The following is a 10,537-nucleotide window of genomic DNA, read 5'->3' on the forward strand; positions in this document are numbered from 1 at the left end:
AACAGTCATAAACAAACATGTGGAAATGTCCTCATTATCAAATAAGATAGTCATCGCTGTAATTTTTATGTGATTTATCGGTCCTTCGTTTTTTATGCATCATGTGATAGGTAATTACACCATTCTCCAGAGATATAATTTTTGTTTTGTTTATGGTATTGGCACGGCTGTGTTGCTAAGAAGTTCACGTCACAATCATATGGTTCCGGATACAATCATCCCGCATGGTATCTTTAGAAAAGTACCTTTGACTAATATCCTGTGAGTGGAATCTAGTTAATGGAACCTGTGAGAAAGCCAGTCGTCTTCATTCAAAATTATCAAAGCAAAATAGACATAACAATCTACTACATTCTGTCCATTTTGGTGTACGCATACAAAAACCTGATATTTTACTGTCCGAGAAGAAATGCTTATAAGAGTACTTTTATGTATTGATGTTTTTTCAAGCAATTAATGTAATAGCCTGCATCAAATTACGCTAGCATATGCTCTATGAACCTTACACAAGCTAGTTGCAAGCACTTCGCATCTCATCTACATAAAAGTGTATACTGAGCTATATAAATATAACCCGAATTCAGTTAAACATTATAATAAAAAATGTGGTGAATGCAAGTTCCAGTTTTCGGTTGACAGTGAAATGCAGTGTGACATTGCCACGAGTTGAGAACTCAGGTACTTTCAACAGAAAAAAAAAAGGTTGCCAGTTTACTACACCCTTTACACCTTGTTGACAAGTATACGCTTACACGAAGCTTGATTATGAGAAATTATTACATCACTATAGATGTGTGGTTAAGAAACTCGATTTGCAACCAAGTGGTCTCGGGTTCAGTCCCACTGCGCGGCATCTTGAGCAAGTGTTTTCTATTATAGCCCCAAATCGATCAGAGCCTTGTGCATGAATTTGGTGAGTGTGTGTGTGGTGTCCTTCACCACCACTTGACAGCTGGTGTTTTTATGCCCCTGATCTGTTTATATCCCCGTAACTGAGCGATTCGGAGAAAGAGACAGATAAAATAACTACTTGACTTAAATAAACATTGAGGTCAATATCATAGATTAAATTCTTGAACGTGGTGCTCCAGCACGGCCATAGAGCAATAATTCAAACTAGTGAAAGAATAACATAGACACACACACACATATACACACACAGACACACACGTAACAATAACAGTTAAATGAAAGAACAGCTTAATAAATTTGCCCAGTAGTGTATATTGTTTATTAAAACTGAATACTTTTTCTCTCATCTCGAGTTTCATGACGCTGCAGTCATCAAGCGAGAACTAATCTTATTTCGTTACTCAAACTGGTTTTATACACATTATTATCAGTTCTTATTTTTCTGAGGCTATTCTTTTTATTAACTCGGTTCCTTACGTGCTTTTATGTAGGATTGTCTTTATTTAATTTATCAATTCATTGATTATTTCATTTTTCATTTATCGACGTCACCATTATTTATATCGTTATATCACTGCTGTACATCGTTTTTCAGCTGCTCTTCTACCGATATTGTTCATCTTAAATTGTTATTTGCATATCGTTTCCTATTGGCCAGTCAAGCAGCCGTTCTGCCTCTGTATATTATGTAATCGCATCTTGTTTTGTTTAGCTGTCTCCTGTTTTGCTAAGCTGTGTCCTATTTTGCTCGGCTGTGTCTTGTTTTGCAAAAGTTTATATTTATTTATTGGTGTGGTCAATAAATAAATAATATCCGGTTTAGCGAAAGTCTGTCTACTTTATAGCTTGCTATATCAGATCTGAAGTCACTCATTCGCATAGTTCGTGAAGATAGTATAGATATGATGCTTCTAAATGGTTTGTTCAATTAGTTTTAGAATTGTTGAACCTCCAGTGGTATTTCTGCTGCGGTAGCATCATCGGATGTTTAACCCGTTTGCAGTTTAAATATATATATATATATATATATATATATATATATATATATATATATATATATATATATATATATATATATATATATATATATATATATATATATATGTATATATATATATGTATGTATACTAGCTAAAGTACCCGTCCTTTGAACGGATTAAGTTGCTCTTGAATTAGCTCGTTAACCTTGCGGCAGCACTGCATGTTGTACGAGTTGTGCGCTGGTCAGGTGTCTCTGCAGCTCTTGCGGCAGAATTGCGTGTATTTCGAGACGCGCATTGGTCGGGTGCCTCTGTAGCTCTTGCGGCAGCATTCAGCGCTAACCGAAATGCATGCTCCTCTGTAGATTCATTTGATCGTGAACCAGCAGTAATGAGCGTGTGTTTTTTACCCAACGGGCCGCAAGTTTTCCTGCTGAATTTCGATGTGATGATTGCAAATTACTGACTCTTGAGCTGTTGGCAGCTAATCTGGATAACCTAGTTGTCCTCTACTCCTCGGTTTCATTAGCTCGACGCTGATTTGCCCAAACCGCATCGGTTGACAATCTGCTAAGGCACCGTTTTAAACTGAAATCTTTTAAAAAAAACATCATTATAACACAATCGAATCTAAAAATAAGGATAACTCTAAGAAATATTTTGAAGTGTTTTTAGTGGTATAACTTTTTAAAGGCACAAGGTGTTGTAAGTTAATCACTAAGTTATATACCAGAAGCGAAGAAGAATCAATGTTAATGTAAACTGGGTGGTATAAAATGAAAATGTAACCTCACAAAATATTCCATCATAAAATCATGGGACCAATGATGGTCAAAAAGACCAAAAATAGAATATTTTTAAGTCCTTGATGTATAGACCAACCCTTAAATGAACTTACCCGTAATATTGTTAACGTAATGACATATTTTCAAGTATTAACATCATGAGCAAAACGATAAATAGCGCAAAGTCAAATGTTAAACTTAACACAGAAATAATTTAGGAATTGTTGGTTGTGAAATATGCAAAATAATTATCTCGAGGAAACGTACCTTTTATTTCAAGTGCAAAGAGTGAAAAATAAATCCGAGTGAAAACAAACATTTTACAACTTCAAGATGAGTTGTTATTGTTGGAGGTAAAACTACAAAATGCCAACTTGTAGAACTGAACATATATATATATATATATATATATATATAAAATACAAGAAAGCATTTAAGAAAGTAATCAGAACGGGACTACAAAAAGTATTTTGAGATCAATAAAAATCATGTTTGTTTGGTAGTCTATATATATACACGGAAGGAGATATATTTAAGAATTTACAAAAACTTGTAGAGGAATAACTGACCTGTCTTTCTGACATTTTGTCTTGTGAGTAGCTACCTTGAAACTAATGAAACTAAAATATTCCTTAGCATATGTTGTCGTCGTCTTGGTAGTAATCTTCTTATGTACTCTACCCGTGAACTTATTACTAATTTCTGTGCTTCTCTGTTGATTATACTGTATTGAGGTTTACTTGACACATACGCGCGCGCGCACACACACATACACATATATGTAAGTACATATGTATTTATGTATGTACGAAATTACATATATTTATGGTTTTCGTCAATTTTTAGCGACGTATTATGTAAACATTGCTGAGAAGTCTGAAAAATCGGTACTTTTCCCTTGCGGCATTTGCTTCTGCACCAGGTTACTGACTTTGTTTTTAGACGCACTTTCTCGAGTACATTATTATGCTTGTCGAGCACGGATGGTATTGAATTGCTTTTATTAGGAAGAGCTTTTCAATGTCAAATTTTTGTCGGATGTATTTAGCATTCTTTAAAGCTTGAAGTTCGTACCTTCTAAGATTTTTTTCTTAGTTATTTCCAATTCATCTGTAACGGGAACTCGTTGCTTCTTACACTTTTGGGGGTGCAACTCAGGTGCAACACAATTTCCGTTCTTTAATTTCCAGAATCTACCAGTCAAGGAAATAGCTGAAACTGTTTGAGGCGACTGGAAACAAATTGTTGAAAGATGATGACTGCGCAGGTTGATTGTGGTTCAGACTCGGTAGAAACTAGATCTTTGTTGAGTGTTCTCTGGTCTATGACCAGAACTCGGGGTCACCACTGTAACGGGAACTCGTTGCTTCTTACACTTTTGGGGGTGCAACTCAGGTGCAACACAATTTCCGTTCTTTAATTTCCAGAATCTACCAGTCAAGGAACACGAACGCAACCTTAAAAAAATATATATTCTTTATTTTCTTATTCACAGAAAGAAGTAAGGTGGTATATTGGTATCCACTTGGTTCTGGTGTGGCAAGGCTGAACTGTAACACTTGTAAGAATCTTACAACAAGTTCAGCAGCAAAACAGAGCAGGTCAAATCTTAGCGTCCAGAGACAGCGGAGAAAATAGGTCTGCCACAATCTCGTATGAAGGCGTTCTGCTACTGCTGCTATGCGTGTCTCTCTGTGTCCTTGTAAGGGAACGCTGTCCCTCGCCTATCAGCTAATGCCACATCAGCAATTCCTTCTTCAGTCTTCGCGCATGTCCGAGAGGGCACTTCCCTTCTGCCTTTCCAGAAGGCTCCAACCCCGCACACGCACACTGAAGAAGGACGTTCCGCACCCGCACACTGAAAATGACGTTGTGCGCGCGCACTGTTGTATAACGTCACTACAAAAGCTCCCCCTCGAGTGCGGAAGCACGAAACAAAATTCCTTGTAGTGACTTTAAAACTCAAGGTGGATACCAGATCACCAAAATAGCACACAATATGACAAATCAAGGCAGAATTTACAATATAAACAAGAATGCACCAAAAGGGAAAAAAGAAAAATTACTCAAATGAACAAAGTTCAATAAGTATTGTAACTGTCACAATTGAGAATGTCAAATATAAATAGTTTTTGAAAGTTTTGAATACCTTCGGCGTGCGGGAAATCACACGAAAAGGTCCTTTGTAAGGAGTAACAAGAGGCCCTTTGACAGAATCATCACGTACAAAAACATGCGTCCAAGAATTAAGATCTGATGGCACACCAGAAAGAGGATTTTGGTGTCGAGGGTCCATAGGAGGAAGGGCAGAAAAATATCTGCGTAGTCGAGCAACATAAGACTCTAAATTAAGAGACTGTGACTTGTATGGCACCAACATCGTACCAGGCAATGCCAGTGTGGTACCATACAAGAGCTCGGCAGACGAAAAATCAAGGTCTGCTTTAATCGCAGTCCGACATCCAAGCAAGACGATAGGTAGAAATTCAGTCCACGACTGTGGATTCGGCGAGACACGCAACGCGGCCTTAAGTTGCCTGTGGAAACGCTCCACCATCCCATTAGAAGCGGGGTGGTAACTAGTGGTGCGTATATGATGCATCCCCAGGATTCGTGATAACTCACGAAACAAAGCAGACTCGAATTGTCGACCACGATTTGTGGTTAAACTGGACGGTACACCATACCTAGAAATCCAATTAGACACGAAAGCTTTCGCAACAGTTTCAGCAGAAATGTCTGCTATAGGAATAGCTTCCGGCCAACGTGAAAAACGATCAATACAAGTTAAAATGTATGAGAACCCGCGACTCACAGGCCATGGTCCAACCAAATCAAGGTGGACATGGCGAAAACGGGCTTCAGGAGAAGAAAACTGTCCAAGTGGAGCACGAACGTGTCTATGGACTTTAGCACTCTGGCACCTCAAACAAGAGCATGCCCAAGAGGTAATTGATCGTCGCATATTGGGCCAGAAGAACCGAGCAGTAACAAGCTTTACTGTGGCAGAGATACCTGGATGTGACAGTGAATGAAGAGCATCAAACACAGAACGTTGATGTTTCTCAGGTACTAATGGTCTAGGTGAACCGGTAGAGACGTCACAAAGAATAGAGCCTTCTGCTGAAGGGAGCGGTCGGTAGGCAAACTTACAGTTAATAAACTTAGGCGAAGTTAAATCCAACTCCTCTAAAGGTGGTTGATCCTGCGAAATAGCAGTTAAGTCAATTGCTGCAGGAGAGGAAATGGAATTGACAGGGAGTCTAAAGAGAGCATCAGCAGGGACGTTCTCCTTCCCTGGCACATGCCTAATATCACTTGTAAATTGAGAAATATAGTCCAGGTGACGGAAAGCACGAGGAGAGAGTTTATCCGTTTTAGAAGATAGTGCAAAAGTAAGGGGCTTGTGATCAGTATAAATCACAAACTCTCGTCCCTCGAGCTGGTGCTGAAAATGCCGAACTGACAGATAGATCGCTAGTAACTCTCGATCAAAAGTACTATATCTGCGTTCAGCTGGCTTTAGCTGGCAAGAAAAGAAAGCCAAAGGTTTAGCTTCACCCTCTACGGTGTGCTGCAAAACAGCGCCAACTGCAGAATCTGATGCGTCCACAGATAAAGTAAGTGGAGCATCAGGAGCCGGATGTGCTAAAACAGGGACTGAAGCTAGTTCCTTTTTAACTAACTCAAAGGCAGACAGTGCTTCAGCTGAAAGAGTAAGACGGGCGTCCTTTTTAGAATTGCCCTTTAGCATCTGCGTTAAAGGAAACAACTTGTCCGCACACCGATTTATGAAACGTCGATAGAAATTAACTATACCCAAAAAATGGCGAAGTTGACGCAAAGAAGAAGGTGGTGCGATGCGCTGAATAGCATCGACTTTAGACGAGAGTGGTTTGATTCCACTCGAATCAATATAATGACCGAGAAAATCAAGAGATGGTTGCCCAAAAACACACTTGTCTGGATTATTGCGAACACCATAGTCGCGAAGACGCTGAAAAAGCTGAGACAAGTGCAGGAGATGATTCTCATGCGTATCACTTGCGATGAGAATATCATCGACATACGCGAAAACAAAATCAAGTCCACGAACAACTTCATCTATAAAACGTTGGAACGTACTAGTAGCGTTTCGCAAACCAAAACTCATATACAAAAATTCGAAACAGCCAAAAGGAGTGGTAATTGCCGTTTTAGGAACATCGTCTGGGTTGACCGGTATTTGATGATAAGCACGTATGAGGTCAACCTTAGAAAAAATGGTACAGCCATGAAGATTTGCTGAAAAGTCATTGAGATTCCTTAATGGGTATCTGTCCGGAATCGTCACAGAATTTAGACGCCGATAATCTCCCACCGGGCGAAAATCTGTATCCCCTTTTCGAACTAAATGAAGGGGTGATGCCCATGGACTGGTGGATGGGCGTATCAGACCAAGCTGGAGCATATGCTCAAACTCAGCCCTAGCCGTTTTAAGACGGTCAGGTGCAAGACGCCGTGGGCGCGAAAAAACAGGCGGCTCAGTAGTTGTAATAAAATGTTTGTGTCGAGTGTAATGGCTTTGCCACTTTAAAGGTAACATCAAGTAGCTCTGGAAAAGAGGCCAAAAGAGAGTGAAAAACGTCTCCAGATGTAGAAACAAAAAATGTCGGGCTAAGAGCTGAATCGGTAGATTCTCTGGTCGGCGTGGAGAGTGTAGTCGTACTATCGACTAGCCTCCGACGTCTGACATCTACCAATAAATCAAAATTACTTAGAAAATCCGCACCTAAAATAGGATGCTGAATGTCAGCAATGATAAAAACCCATTGAAAATCTCGACGAAGATTAATGTCAAGGCGTAAAGAGATCTGACCGAATGTGGCTATTGGTGACGAATCAATAGCGTGCAATGTAACATTAGATCGCTTTGGCCTGTCGGTTGTGAGACGCAGAGGCCAAATGCTGCAACAAGAACCAGTGTCCACCATGAAGTTTTTCTTCGACACTTGATCCTTGACGAAAAATGCACGATAACTAGAAAATGATGTGGAGGAAGTTGACGTGCTCAAATTCTCCGAAGCTAGTTTAAAGGTTTATAGGTGCATGGCTGTATGCACTTATGTGCTTTCTCTCCAAAATTGGAGTGATACCAACACAGTCCGGACTTTGACTGTGGAACGTGACGATGAACGGCTGCGACTCCGCGATCTTGAAAATCGCTTGCCATCGCGTCCATCCTTTTGGTGAGACTTTCTATTTGTTTAGAAAGTCCCTCAATTGAGGCTGAAGAAGCTTGTGAGCAGACACAAGCAGACCGTGACGATGGTTGAACGGCAAATTCAACCATTTTATCTGCCATTGTTGCTATCTGGTCCACGGTATTGGACTCTAAAGCGGTTGCCAAAACAGTTTGTATATAGGCGGGCAACCTTGAAAAAAAATTTTTCGAAGGAGAGGAGCGTCTGCAGCTTTACCGCTCAACTCTCTTAGTCTTCTCAAAAATTCAGAAGGAGTCCTATCTCCCAACTCCTCATCCGCCATTAATTCATTGAAGCGACTTTCCTCGCTTCTAGTGTTCCTCTTCTCCACTTCTAATTTAACAGACGCATAAGTGGCGTCTGGGCCAGGATCTGTGATAAGATCTCTGGCAGTAGTTGCAAGTTGAGGAGGCATACAACCATACAGGATTTGCAACTGCTGCTGAGAAGAAACATTATGTGCACAAAATTGTGCCTCTAGCTGCGCAAACCACAGTGTGGCATCACCTGTGAAAATAGGTAATGATGATAGAGACATTTTTATAGCTTTTAACTTTTAGATGATTCTGTCAAAGGAAAGGTAAACTGACAACGAATCAACGTTGAACAGACGCAACAAGGAAAAAGGGAAAAAGAAATACCGGCAATTGAACCAATAAAATTTTTTATATGTGCAATTTACAAAAAAAAATGTTTTTTTTTTTTGTACTGTGTGCACAGAGAATAAAAATTTTTTTTTTTACCAACCTTCGTCGCGTCTTAAACGAAAAAAATTTTTTTTTTCTTCTTCGTGCGTGTGTGCTAAGATGAAATAGCTGAAACTGTTTGAAGCGACTGGAAACAAATTGTTGAAAGATGATGACTGCGCAGATTGATTGTGGTTCAGACTCGGTAGAAACTAGATCTTTGTTGAGTGTTCTCTGGTCTATGACCAGAACTCGGGGTCACCACTGTAACGGGAACTCGTTGCTTCTTACACTTTTGGGGGTGCAACTCAGGTGCAACACAATTTCCGTTCTTTAATTTCCAGAATCTACCAGTCAAGGAAATAGCTGAAACTGTTTGAAGCGACTGGAAACAATTGTTGAAAGATGATGACTGCGCAGATTGATTGTGGTTCAGACTCGGTAGAAACTAGATCTTTGTTGAGTGTTCTGGTCTATGACCAGAACTCGGGGTCACACTGTAACGGGAACTCGTTGCTTCTTACACTTTTGGGGGTGCAACTCAGGTGCAACACAATTTCCGTTCTTTAATTTCCAGATCTACCAGTCAAGGAAATAGCTGAAACTGTTTGAGGCGACTGGAAACAAATGTTGAAAGATGATGACTGCGCAGATGATTGTGGTTCAGACTCGGTAGAAACTAGATCTTTGTTGAGTGTTCTCTGGTCTATGACCAGAACTCGGGGTCACCACTGTAACGGGAACTCGTTGCTTCTTACACTTTTGGGGGTGCAACTCAGGTGCAACACAATTTCCGTTCTTTAATTTCCAGAATCTACCAGTCAAGGAACACGAACGCAACCTTAAAAAAATATATATTCTTTATTTTCTTATTCACAGAAAGAAGTAAGGTGGTATATTGGTATCCACTTGGTTCTGGTGTGGCAAGGCTGAACTGTAACACTTGTAAGAATCTTACAACAAGTTCAGCAGCAAAACAGAGCAGGTCAAATCTTAGCGTCCAGAGACAGCGGAGAAAATAGGTCTGCCACAATCTCGTATGAAGGCGTTCTGCTACTGCTGCTATGCGTGTCTCTCTGTGTCCTTGTAAAGGGAACGCTGTCCCTCGCCTATCAGCTAATGCCACATCAGCAATTCCTTCTTCAGTCTTCGCGCATGTCCGAGAGGGCACTTCCCTTCTGCCTTTCCAGAAGGCTCCAACCCCGCACACGCACACTGAAGAAGGACGTTCCGCACCCGCACACTGAAAATGACGTTGTGCGCGCGCACTGTTGTATAACGTCACTACACATCTTTCGACGGGTTTGATTAATCTCTATTAGGTCTGTAGGGATGAGCCAGAAGAAGTGGGACATGACGTCAATGGTCAAGGGACTGACCGGAAAAGGAAGCGTGAGACGGGAAATGCGGGGTGGGAACATGACAGGGTCGTTCTTTTTTGGCCGACCGAGGAATTGCAAACGGACGTGAGGGAATTCGCTCTCGGGTTGGTAAGATAGCAGCTGCTTATATTGGGTGACAGGACAGAGCAGGATCGCTGGAGTGACTACTACTACTAGACGGGGGCAGATGAGAGAGGAAGGTAGGTGAACCTCTTTTCATTTCCCACGTACGACAAGCTATTTTGGCAATTGTATACAGATGTCATTGTCCACTTGATATATGATGGCAGCGAAGATAAGGATCGATAGTGATGTCATCAGACCTTTCTATGGCGAAGGTGACGTAGTAGCTTGGATTCGAAAGGTCAAAGTTGTGGCCAAGATACAAGGCATCGAAGATGTAGCGAGCATCATGGCACTGTACTTGGAGGGGAGTGCGCTGGCATTGTACCTTGAAATGGATGAAGAAGAACAGCTGAGCGCAGCGAAGATCGAGCAGCGCTTAAGAGAGGTTTACACAGATGAAGAGTAAGCCGCTTTTGCTAAGCT

Source organism: Octopus sinensis, linkage group LG26 (assembly GCF_006345805.1).
Source record: "Octopus sinensis linkage group LG26, ASM634580v1, whole genome shotgun sequence".
Classification (NCBI taxonomy): domain Eukaryota; kingdom Metazoa; phylum Mollusca; class Cephalopoda; order Octopoda; family Octopodidae; genus Octopus; species Octopus sinensis.